Source organism: Macaca nemestrina, chromosome 8, assembly GCF_043159975.1.
Source record: "Macaca nemestrina isolate mMacNem1 chromosome 8, mMacNem.hap1, whole genome shotgun sequence".
NCBI lineage: Eukaryota > Metazoa > Chordata > Mammalia > Primates > Cercopithecidae > Macaca > Macaca nemestrina.
Genome location: NC_092132.1, coordinates 66,434,253 through 66,447,872, shown reverse-complemented (window position 1 = coordinate 66,447,872; position 13,620 = coordinate 66,434,253). Strand labels below are relative to the sequence as shown.

General features: G+C 32.9%; 2 long non-coding RNA genes across 2 annotated transcripts in view; both read right to left on the bottom strand.

The window, feature by feature from the left end:
- Window positions 1-7,118, bottom strand: part of LOC105483547 (uncharacterized) — a 47,557-nt gene extending 40,439 nt beyond the window's left edge. The window contains exon 1 of the long non-coding RNA XR_988386.2: window positions 6,957-7,118. This is a non-coding gene — a long non-coding RNA (uncharacterized lncRNA). The remainder of the gene's footprint in view (window positions 1-6,956) is intronic.
- A 252-nt stretch (window positions 7,119-7,370) lies between these two features.
- LOC105483545 (uncharacterized) overlaps window positions 7,371-13,620 on the bottom strand; it is a 164,883-nt gene continuing 158,633 nt past the window's right edge. The window contains exon 7 of the long non-coding RNA XR_011606939.1: window positions 7,371-7,560. This is a non-coding gene — a long non-coding RNA (uncharacterized lncRNA). The remainder of the gene's footprint in view (window positions 7,561-13,620) is intronic.

Here is a 13,620-nt window from a genome sequence, read left to right as displayed (position 1 = left end):
ATGCATTGGCTTTTCAAAGAGATTATAGCAATTGGCATACCCACCAAAACTGTATGAGAGTTTCTACTGCACCACAATAGATAGGAGTGACAACTGATCACATTGCAGTTTGAATTTACATTTCTGTGATTCCTAATGATATTAAACATATTATCAAATGTTCATTGGTCTTTCCTGATTCTACCTTTGACAAGTGCCTATTCAATTCTTTCGCTCCTTTTTCCACTGAGATATTTGTCTTTTTAAAAACTAATTTATTAAAGTTCTTAGTATGTACTGTGTTATAATCTCTTGTCAGTTGCAAACATTCTTATTGCTTAATTTTTAATTTTAGGAATGTCTCAAATAAAAATTTTAAATTTTAGTATAACTGTATTTATCAATCTTAGTGCCTCTTGGGTCTTACCATGAAGTTATTATCTTATATTTTATTCCAGCATTGTTTAGCTGTCTTTCACAAAGGCATGGAATCCATATTAAACTGATTTTTCTATAGGTTCCATTTCATTTTTTTCTACATGGATAACCAATTTTCCTAGCAATATTTATTAAAATGCTAATTATCCCTTCATTGAATTTTCATATCAGTTTTGTCATAAATTAAATATATATGTATTAATCTTCTCTGGGCTCTATAATTTGTTTAACTGCACTATTTGTCTAATCCACAGCTTATAGCACACTGCCTTTAAAATAAATATTGATACTTGGGCATATTCTCCTACATTTTCTTCTTTCTTCAAAATAATTGTCCACTCTTGGACTTTTGCTGTTCCATAAAAAGCTTAGAGTTAATTTGTCCAATTATATAAACAATGCATTGTGTTAGATAAATTTGGAAGTACTGATATATTTATAATTTTGTGTCTTCCTATATATAGTGTGTCTTGATATTTCTTTAAGTTTTATTTAATTTAATATTTTCCTATTAATTTTTATAATTTTCACCATACAGAGATTGTACATCTTTTGTAAGATTTTTTTCTTCCTATTTTGTGTGTGGCTTGTTGCTACTGTCTTTTTACAAATTACTCATTTTATTTGTTGCTGGGATGGAGAAAGTAATAGCTTTTGTAGGTTAACTTATTGTCAGTAACCATATTAATACTAACAATTTATTTATACATTCTCTTGTAATTTCTTTGAATATAGACACATCAAGTAAAAATAATAAGTTTTGTTTCTTTGCTTCTAATCCCTTGGCCTTTCCTTTTTCTTCCCTTGCATGGTATCACCAGTAGGCTGATGAAAAGGGTGATGACTGGTGAAGATTCGTGTAATGTTCCTGAAATCAACAGGAATCCTTTACTTTTTCCATAAACTTACGTGCTGTAGGATTTTGGAGCTGTTTTTAACACACCAAGAAAGCATTTTTTTTCCTAGTTTGGTAAACTTTTAATTTTTTTTATCATGAATGAATATTGAATGTTAACGTTTTCCTTTATCTATTGAGATGATCACATATTTTTCTTACTTATTAATATGTTGAATTCACATTTTAATTAAACAGAAACCAAATTTGAAATATTTGGGTTAACAGAAATGTGTAAAAATGTATTATTTTTGTGCAGCTTTACTGAGACATAAGTTACATTCCATACAATTTATCACATAAAGTGTGCAAGTCAATGGTGTTTAGTATAGTCATAGTATATTCATAGAGTTTTGCAACTGTCACCACAATCAGTTTTAGGATTTTAGAATTGATTAGTTTCATCACTCCAAAATGAAAGCCTGTACTCTTTTGGTGTCCAATATTTTTTGTTAGTATTTTCAATTATTTTGGATTTCTGTTTTATCTTGTTTTCTCTTTAACCAAAACAATGATTATTACTATTTTACACAGTACCTGTGTGATTTGATTAATCCAAATATTTTTTACATTATTCAATCATCACTCCTTCTTACATTTCAGACATCTCAGTTATCCATGTAGGAACACTTTCCTTCTGCTTTAATTTTAATTAATGGTAAATGATTGGTAGCAAACTCAATTTTTGTTTTTGTTTGTCTAAAACATTTGTCTTTTCTTCTCATTTTAATGGTATTTTGATATATAATTTTACCAATGTCTTCTGTCTTTTATTGTTGCTATTAGAAGTCTGTTTTCAGCCTAATTTTTGTTCATTTTGATTTTACGATCTGTTTGTCTTTGATGTTGTGCTGTTTTTGCTACTTATTTGTCTGTGTGTGACATTATGTTGTATTAGTCATACTTGAGATTCATAGGCCTTCCTGAATCTCAAGATCATTATTTTTTGTGAATTCACTTAAAGGCAAGGCTTTATTTCTTCAAATACTTCCTCCTATCATTATTTTCTTTCTTTCTCTTCAATCTTTGCTTAAGCCTATGCTAGTCATTCTTAATCTATTTTCAAGTGTCTTAATATTTCTTTTATTTTTTCTCCTCTGTGATATATCCCAAAGATTTCTTTAGCTCTAATTTCAGTTTTTAAATGATGTTTAAAGGTGTGAGTCTAAAGGCTGTTGTTGAGTTTTATATTTTAATTGTTCTAGTTTCAACAGACTTTTTTCTTTAGTTCTTCTCTGTATCTTCTTGGTCACTTTTTGTAGCCTCTTTCTCTTTACTCATATTTGAATTAAAAATCTTTAAGCTTATAAAATATTCTCAATTTATATTTTGTGTCTGATAAACCGAATATATGAAGCTTTTGACTTCTGATTTTGTTGTCAATGTTTCCTCAACATGATGAGTTTTTATTCATTATATTTTTGGTTCCTGGTGTATTTTGTATGTGGGTGTCTTTCCATTTGTTTTTTGTGTTTGTCTCTACCTACCCATCCTTCACCACTTTGGAACATTATCTCTGAGTATTCATAGAGGATCACATTACATGTTTGCTGCTCATGGTTATTCAAGTTGTGCTGTGCATAAATCCAAGAGATGCTTTCTACATTTTGCATCTAGCATTCTTGTATAGTTACAATAAAATAGATTTTTCACCAAGAAAATGTGGCACATATACACCATGGAATACTATGCAGCCATAAAAAAGGATGAGTTTGTGTCCTTTGTAGGGACATGGATGCAGCTGGAAACCATCATTCTTAGCAAACTATCACAAGAACAGAAAACCAAACACTGCATGTTCTCACTCATAGGTGGGAACTGAACAATGAGATCACTTGGACTCAGGAAGGGGAACATCACACACAGGGGCCTATCATGGGGAGGGGGGAGGGGGGAGGGATTGCATTGGGAGTTATACCTGATGTAAATGACGAGTTGATGGGTGCTGATGAGTTGATGGGTGCAGCACAGCAACATGGCACAAGTATACATATGTAACAAACCTGCACCTTATGCACATGTACCCTAGAACTTAAAGTATAATAATAATAAATACATTTAAAAAAAATAGATTTTTCACTCAACCATATCCTCACATGGAGGAAGGAGAAACTTTTGCTAATGTGTACTCAATCACATTAGGATTAGCTGTGGAATCAGGAGGTTTGTGTTTGTTTCTGCAATATGCCTGAGAGCAACAGCAAGCAAACCAAATTACTTTAAACCCAATTCCCTGCTCTGTGTGTGTGTGTGTGTGTGTGTGTGTGTGTGTGTGTGTGTGTGTGTGTAAACTCAGGTAGCATAAACCTAGACTGCAAATCTCTGAAAGTTCATTCTGTGGTTTCAACATCTCAAAAAAAATTTTTTCCGTCTTCACTCATCACCAGGTATGCAAGTTCCTTTCACTGAGGATTAAGGTTAGTGGGGGATCTCCTTTAGTGAGATCTCCAGTTAGACTTCCCATCTTGGGCTGGCCCTGGGTTTTGTTTTCTGTCTGATTGTCTCAATCATCTGTGTCTTAGTTCATTCAGACTGCGATAATAAAATCCCATAAACTGGGTAGTTTATAAACAATAGAAATTTATTTCTCACAGTTCTGTAGGCTGGGAAGTCCAAAATCAAGGTGCCAGCAGATTTGGTGTCTGGTCAGGACTTGCTTTCTGGTTCATAAACGGCACCTTCTAGCTCTGTCCTCACATGGCAGAAGGGTAGGGCAGTTCTTTGGAGCCTCTTCTTAAGGGCACTAATCCAATTTATGAATGCTCTGCCCTTATAACCTACTTACCTCTCAAAAGCCCTATCACAAACATTCAGAGGATAGTACTGTGTGAAAAAGTTAATAACAATTCACAGGGGTTCACCATATGTCATTAGGGCTAAAAACTACTTTCATGTTCACCATGTCTCCATAATTTCTTACTTTCTAGTCAACCTATGTGTGCATTTAAAGCTTTAAAAAATTGTATCCATCATTTCTAGTTATTTTCAATGGAAAAGAAAGTCTCTGGAAAATTGAAAGCAATAATTTGTTTATAGAAAGGCAAATACCTGATATTTTCAGGAAAATAAATGGAAAAAGCAACTCTAACAAAAATATTTTGTTACTAGGACTTACACTTTAACTGATGATTTAACTATTACAATGTTAATTATTTTTAAAAAGACAATTCATTGACATAAAATTGATTAAAAGCAATTATAAGAAGTTATGCTGACCCTGAGCAGGCGCTAAATACCCATTGACTGGCTTTACTAATGAAGATTGCTTTACATCCCAAGGGGCTATTATATATTGAAGCAAAATGTAATGTAATAAAATGAGTATACAACAAAAGATTAAACATGTCCCTTGAATACAGTAGGCATTTTAAAAATATGTCTAAATTGCCTGATTGACTTTAAATGGGAGAAATAGAATTTTCAGATTTAGATAGGTCTTAGAGAAAGTCTAACCCTACCCTTTCATTGCACAAGAGAGTAAACTGAGGACCAGACAAGTTACATAAATTGCCCAAAGACATACACCAGCTTAAAGACAGAGCAGAAGTTTAAACCCAGATCTTCCAATGCTCAACTTGTTAATTGGAAACATTACTCTAAGTCTGGTCATTATGAGCTACAAAATTCTGGGTGGCTTAAATATTTACTAAGAAACTTTGCTGACAGTACCATCTCTGGATCTTGGGGATCTGCTTGAATTCCAGTTACCGTGTAGAGGAGAAAGCATCAATGTTTAATTTTAAAAGTTTGTCTTAAGATCTCAAACCCAATAGCATGTAGTAGCCATATTCTTAACTGAATATAACTTTAATTCTATTTTTAAATATGACTGTATTTTCCCAAAATTCACAGGGGAAGCTATGAATCAGAACAAACAATCAATGGGATGAGTCTTCTAGGGAGTAAACATGCAAAGATTTTGGAACTAGATTATTTATTCATCACAAGTCTATTAACTCAAAGGCAGAACCAGGCACACTATGATGATTAATTTCATAGCAATTTATGAGAAGGAGCTCCAAACTCTCATGCCACCACAGATCTGATGCCAGGAAGGCACTCTGGAGACTGAAGAGTCATCAAGGCAGTTCAAAGCTTCCAGAAGAAGTCAGAATATCTGAATGCAGCCACCAACGTGGAACAGATTGTGAAACTACTTCCATTTTGTCTTTATTTTTTCAGTAATAATGACTTTCATACTTTCTAAGGGGTATTGACACAGGCCAAGAGGCATCTGGTATAGGCAATATATGCAAGTCAAGCAAGGCCCTAAACTTCCTTTTCTGATGTTGGGAATGTGTTGGTTTATTTTACGTTTTTCTGGCTCCAGGAGAATGGCTGTCAAGTATAGGGCTGCTTTCACTGCAATAGTATTATTGAAAGTTCATAAAAGTGTTTATAGTTTAAGAACCTAACCATGCTGTGTCACATATGGAATCTAGAATATTTTAATGATTATGTGCAATTAGCCAACCACTCTACTGTGTGCTTTTATATATTTTATCACATTTAATTCTGAAACCTTATAAGCACCATCTCAATTTAAAAATAAAGGAAACATAGAAATGCTAAATAATTTGCCTGAGATCACAGAGCCAATAAATGGCAGAAATAAACATTTGACTTTGGGTCTCTTTCCTCCAAATTGTGTCTCTCACCCTATGTCAATTCACCTGTAAAAACCAGAATCCAGTAAGACCAAATATTGGTTTCTGTGATATTTTTATCTTATCTTTCAGAAATTTTGGAAACAAATTCTGATCACAGTTACAGATGACAAATCAGTTATCTGACAATGCTGATGCCAAATACCAACTATTCTGACTAAATAGAGAGAAGGAAATCAATTATTTGTGGAATGAGCAAACATTTATACCATTCTTTCATACGCCTCATAATTCTATCTCCCTCCTCTTTTCTAACAGAAGGACTATACAACTCAAATTTCATACCAATGTGGAATTTTCTCCAACAGTCTTTTATCTTCTAAAACTGGACAATTCTGTGAGTTAAAGAGAATACCTAAATCATGACATAGGCATAAGCAGTGATTATGCTGGGAAACCAGGTTGTGTGACCTAAGCAATAAGAAATTTTGCCTTTCTCTGATCTACATTAGACTTTCTAACCTATAACACACTAATATCTTGGTCTACTTTTATGCTTCCATTCCTTTCCACTGCAAATAGAAGCACCATAAGGGTCAATATTGGATTTTATAATTCTTAGTATTTATTTCACAATTCTTTATATGCATAGCTCCTGACACTTGTAAGAGATTAAATAGATATCTACAAATGAGAGTTTGCTATATACTGTGTACAAATTTAATTCTTGAAGTAGAATTTTTGGAAAATAATCAAGTTTAAAGTGTGTCAGTTTATAAGGGAATAATCCATGATGCCACAATGAATAACCTAGTGAAAAACACACATTCCTTCCAACTAAATCTACTTTGAATTAATGTCATCTTACAATCACGTGGGACCAAAAAGAAATTTCCAAAACTTAGAGAGATTATATCAATGATACAAGATGAAGGTCAGAGCTGAGTTGTATGTACCCAAATGTATAAGCCATATTAAAATAGTCCAAAAACTGTATTCAGAATATAAAATTGAGACATAGAAAAATATCTGCTTACCTAAAGCATGATGATTGCAAAATCAAAGAAAGTCAGGTCTCCTGACAGTTGATACAGAACTAATCTTGAGATTTCATGCCTCTTCTCATGAGTTTTTGACAAAGAGAAAGTGAGGTGGAAAAGGAGAAAAAGGGAAATGTGGAAAGTCTCAGTTCCTTCTTTCCTTCCTTCCTTCACTATCCACTCCCTCCCTCCCTCTCTCCCTTCCCCCTTCCCTTTTCCCTCCCTCCTTGCCTTCCCCCTTCCTTCTTCCCTCCCTCCTTCCCTTTCCCCTTCCCTTCCCCCTTCCCTTCCCTTCCCTTCCCCTCCCTTCCCTTCCCTTCCTTTCCCTTGCCTTGCCTTGCCTTCCCTTCCCTTCCCTCCCCTCCCCTCCCCTCCCCTCCCCTCCCCTTCCTTTCCCTTTCCTTCTTTCCTTCTTTCTCCAGTAGGAGTCTAGGAGCTCAGGACAAAATCATGGATTCTTTCACGTTTCCTTTTCTCTTCTTTTTCTTTCTTTTCTTTTCTTTTCTTTTCTTTTTTATTTTTTAGCACAGTAGATGATCATTTCATAGGTATGCATGATTTTGTTTTTCAATCTGTGCCATAACTGCAGTGTTTTCCTCAGCTGTGTCCTCGGGAAATGAAAACATTTAAATTAAGTACGAGTTTTGAATTGCATGTTTAATTTAATTCATTTACTCCTTTGATTCTACTTAATGGGTGTGACTGTACAAAAAGAGAGCAAAATATTGGAACGTTGAAGGATATTCACTTGAGCATAGACAGTAGCTGATGTATTTTATCTCTCAGATAATGGAGCTATTTCCACATAACATCAAAACAATCTTTGAAAAAGGGAGAAAAATGATCTAACATGTTTTCCCCTATAAAGGCAGTAAACCAAACATTCAATGTATTTTTTGCTTCCTAAGAGGTTTATTTTTAGTTCAGTTACATGATAGGTTAGGGATAGAGTGACAAATGTTTCAAACTCATACTGCTATATCATGTTTCTTTAAAAATACAAACGTTTTTTCTCATTAAAGCTTTTTCTTGGCTAATTTCCATTATCTACAAAAATAATCTAAATATAATGCTTATTAAGATGGCACGTTCACTTGAGAGTTATACGGTTTTACAAATTGGGTATTTTGTTTTATTTTTTATTTGGGAAGGTTTATTTAATATAATTTCCATTTTTTATATTAGATTCAGGGGATACATGTGCAGACTCACATATGCAGATTACTTTGGCATGCTGCATGATGCTGAGGTTTAGGTTAAAACTGATCCCATCACTCAGGTACTGAGCATAAAACCTTATAACTAGTTTTTCAATTCTTGCTCCCGTCTATACCTCATCCACTAGTAGTCTCCAATTTCTATTGTTGCCATCTTTATTTACATGAGTACCCCATGTTTAGTCCCCACTTACAAATGAGAACATGCTGTATTTGGTTGTCTCTTCCTGAATTAATTTGCTTAGGATAAGGCCCTCCAACTGCATCTGTGTTGCAATGCAAGAAAACAATTTTGTTCTTTTTTTGTGGCTGTATAGTATTGTTAAATGTATTTACATTTTAACAATATTGATTCTTTCGATCCATGCATGTATAATAAATTTCCATTTCTTGTGTCCTCTTTAATCTATTCCACAAATGTTCAGTAGTTTTCATTTTAAAGATCTTTCACTTATTTGACTAATTCCTAGGTATTCCTAGGTATCTTATATACCATGGTGTATAGGTACCATATTTACTGTAATGGCAGCAACTCCATGGGTCCATCTATTATTTATATCTTTAAGGCATAGCAGAGTTTGTGGCATATAGAAAATGCTTATAATTTCCTTGTTAATAGTGGAGACTTTAAAAAACTACTCAATTACACATTATATATACTAGACCTTAAGGAAATAACCTCTGGAATATTACAAGCAGTTTATTGGCTGAAGACATAGGTAGAATACTGCTGAGGAAAGCTACTCTTCCAAAGGTTCTAATTAAAGTAATGGCTGTGAATAAATTAAACCAATATCCATCTCACACTGAGAAAACTAAAAAAATTAATATATGAATAGTGTTAAATAAAAAGTGATTTCTTCTTTTTTGTTTGTATTAATTTTTTATTTTTGCAGGCATGTAGTAGGTGTGTATGCATGGGGTATATAAGATAATTTGTTACAGTCATGCAGTGTCTAATAATCACATCAGGATAAATGGGGTATCTGTCAACTCAAGCAGTTATCCCTCTTGTTCCAAAAAATCCAATTATACCTTTTAGTTATTATAAATTGTATTATTAAATTATTATTGACTGTGGTCACCATTTTGTGCTAGCAAATACTAGGTCTTATTTATTAGTGTTATTTTTTCTAAAAAGATTTTTATGTACCCATTAGCCATGCCCCCTGCCACCATCTCACACTAACCTTAGCAGTCTCTAGTAACCATCCTCCTATTATCTATCTCCATGAGTTCAATTGCTTTGATGTTTAGCTTTCATAAACAGTGAGAACGTGATGTTTGTCTTTCTGTGCCTGGCTTATTTCACTTAAAATAATGACCTCCAGTTCCACTCATGTTGTTGCAAATGATAGGATCACGTTCTTTTTTATGGATGAATAGTGCTTCACTGTGTATATGTACCACAATCTCTTTATTCATTCATCTGTTGATGGACATTTAGGTTGCTTCTAAATCTGGGCTGTTATGAATAGTGCTGCAATAAATATAGAAGGGCAAATATCTCTTCAATATACTGATTGCCTTTCTTTTCAGTATATCCTTAGCAGTGGGATTGCTGGACCATATAACTCTATTTTTGTTTTTATGAGGAATGTCCAAGCTGTTCTCCATAGTGGTTGTACTAATGTACACTCCCACCAAGTATGAGGGTTCTGTTTTCTTCACATTCTTACCAGCATTTGTTATTGCCCGACTTTTTGATATAAACAGTTTAAACTGGAGTGAAATGATATCTCATTGTAGTTTTTGCATTTCTTTATGATCAATGATGTTGAGAAGCTTTTTATATGGTTGTTTGCTATTTGTTTGTCTTAATGTTTATTCAAATCTTTTGCTTATTTTTAAATCAGATTTTTGGATTTCGTTTTTCCTGTAGAGTTGTTTGAGTTCCTTATATATTCTGGTTGTTAATCCCATATCAGATGGGCAGTTTGCAAATAATTTCTGCTATTCTGTGGACTGTCTTTTCACATTGTAGATTGTATCCTTTGCTGCACAGAAGTTTTTTAATTTGACATGATCCCATTTGTCCATTTTTGTTTTGGTTGCCTGTGCTTGCGGGGTATTACTCAAGAAATCTTTGCCCTCTTCAATGTCCTGGAGAGTTTCTCCAAGGTTTTCTTGTAGTAGCTTCATAGTTTGAGGTCTTAGATTTAAGTATTTACCCTATTTTGACTTTATTCTTGTGTATGGCAAGAGATAGGTGTAGAGTTTCATTCTTCTACATATGGATATCCAGTTTTCCCAGCATAATTAATTAAAGAGACTGTCCTTTCTCCAACGTATGTTCTTGGCATCTTTGTCAAAGATAAGTTTGCTGTAGATGCATAGATTTATTCCTGGTTTCTCTATTCTGTTCCACTGTCTATGTGTCTGTTTTTATGCCAGTACGATGCCATTTTGCTTACTATAGTTCTATAGTTTAATTTGAAGTCAGGAAATGTGATTCCTCCAGTTTTGTTCTTTTTGCTCAGGATAGCTTTGGGTATTCTGCATCTTTTCTGGTACTACATAAATTTTAGAATTTGCGTTTGTTTCTGTGAAGAATGTCGTTGGTATTTTGATAAAGATTGACTTGAATCTGTAGATTGCTTTGGATATTTTAACAATATTGATTTTTCCAATCCATGCACATATAATAAAGTTCCATTTCTTGTGTCCTCTTCAATCTCTTCCATAAATGTTCAATAGTTTTATTTTAAAGATCTTTTACTTATTTGGTTAATTCCCAGGTATTTAATTTATTTGGAGCTATTGTAAATGGGATTATGTTCTTGATTTCTTTCAGACTGTTTGTTGTTGGCATATAAAAATGCTATGAATTTTTGTACGTTAATTTTACATCCTGCAACTTTACTGAATTTATCCATTATAGTAGTGTTTTTTGATGGAGTGTTTAGATTTTTTTCCAAATATAAGATCATATCATCTGCAAACAGGGATAATTTGACTTTTGATTTCTTCTTTTCCAATTTAGATGCCCTTTATTTCTTTCTTTCTTTATTTTTTTTTTTCTGATTGCTCTAGCTAGGACTTCCATTATTATGTTGAATAACAGTGGTGAAAGTGGGCATCCTTGTCTTCCAGATCTTAGAGAAAAAGCTTTCAGATGTTCCCCATTCAGTAGGATGCTAGCTGTGGGTCCGTCATATTTGGCCTTTATTATATTGGGGCATGTTTCTTGTATGCCCACTTTTTAAGGATTTTTAACATGAAGGGATGTTGAATTTTATCAAATGCTTTTTCAGTATCAATTAAAATGATCTTTTGGTTCTTGTCATTCATTCTCTTGATATAATGTATCACATTGATTGATTTGCATGTGTTGAACCAATCTTGCATCCTTAGGATAAATCCCAGTTGGTCATAATAAATAATCTTTTTAAAGTATTGTTAATTCTGTTTGCTGATATTCTGTTGAGGATTTTTGCATCAATATTCATCAGGGATATTGACCTGCAGTTTTTGTTGTTGTTGTTGTTGTTGTTGTTTTTGATTTGTCTTTGGTTTCAGTGTCAAGATAATACTTGTCTCAGAATTAGTTTGGAAATATTCCCTCCTCCTATATTTTTCTTCATAGTTTATGTAGAATTGGTATTAGTTATTCTTTAAATCTTTGGTAGGATTCAGCAGTGATGCTAGTTGATCCTGGGCTTTTCTTTGCTAGGAGAATTTTTATTACATCTTCGATCTTGTTACTTGTTATTTGTCTGTTTAAGTTTGGGATTTCTTCATGATTCAATCTTTGTAACTTATGTGTTATCTAGGAACCTATATATTTCTACTAGGTTTTCCAATTTATTGGCATATAGTTGGTCATAGCAGCAACTGATGATGATTTGAATTTCTGTGGTATTGATTGTTGTCTCCTTCTTCATCTCTGATTTTATTTATTTAGGTCTTCTCTTTTTTTTTTTTTTTTTTTTTTTTTTTTACTTTTCAAAAACCCAACTTTTTGTTTTGTTGATCTTTTGTATTTGTCTTCATTTCAACTTCATTTATTTCTTCTCTGATCTGTATTTTTCTTGTGCTAATTTTGGGTTTGGTTTGCTCTTGATTTTTGGTTCTTTAAGGATGCATCAAGTTATTTATTTGAAGTTGTCCTTAATTTTTGAAGAAGGCATTTATAGCTATAAACTTTCCTCTTGCTACTGCTTTTGCTGTATCCCATAGGTTTTGGTGTATTGTGTTTCCATTATCATTTGTTTCAATAAATTTTTCAACTTCCATCTTAATTTCTTCATTGACCCACTGGTCTTTCAGGAGAATACTGATTTTCCATGTGTCCGTATACTTTCCAAAATTCCTTTTGTTATTGATTTTTAGTTTTATTCGACTGTGGTCAGGGAATATGCTTGATGTTATTTCATTTTTTTGAATGTTTAAGGGCCTGTTTTGTGATTTAATATATGTTCTATTTTTGAGAATGATCTATGTGCTAAAGAGAAGAATGTGTATTCAGCAGCCATTAGATAAAATGTTCTGTAAATATCTATTTGACTCACTTGATATACAGTGCAATTCGAGTCTGATGATTCTTTGTTCTCTGTTCGGAAGTGTGTCTAAAGCTGAAAGTTGGGTGTTGAAGTCTCCAGCTATTATTGTATTGGGATTTATCTCTCTCCTTAGCTCTAATAATCTTTGCTTTATATATCTGAGTACTCCAGTTTGGGAAGCATATATATTGAATTTGTTATATCCTCTTGGTGAATTGACCCATTTACCATTATATAATAACCTTCTTCATCTTCTCTTATAGTATTTGTCTTGAAATATATTAATATTTTGTCTGATATAAGTATAGCTACTCCTGCTCTTTTTCAGTTTCTATTGGTTTGGAATATCTTTTTCCATTTATTTATTTTCAGTCTATGTGTCTTTTTATAGGCGAAGTGTGTTTTCCGTGGGTGACAGATAATTGGGACTTGATTTTTTATCCATTCAGTCAGTCTTTGTCTTTTGATTGAACAATTTAGTCCATTTACATTCAATGTTACTATTGATAGGTAAGGACTTACCCCTGACATTTTGTGATTTTTTTTCTGGTTGTTTTGTGGTCTTTTCTTCCTTCCTGTATTCCTTTTAGTGAAGATGATTTTCTCTGGGGGTATGATTAAATTTATTACCTGTCATTTTCTGTGTATTCATTATATGTTTTTTGATTTGAGATTACCATGAAGCTTGCAAATACTATTGTAAAACTCATTATTCTAAACTGATGACAACACTGAGTGCATAAAGAGACAAAGAAAAAAATCTAATAAAAGCCCTACACATTTATTTCATACTACTGCTCTTTAACATTTTGATCTATCTATCATCTATCTATCTATCTATCTATCTATCTATCTATCTATCTATCTATAAATATCTAGGTATAAATACCAATCTATTTATAAATATAGATATATCTTATTCTACTGTCTATGTCTTCAATA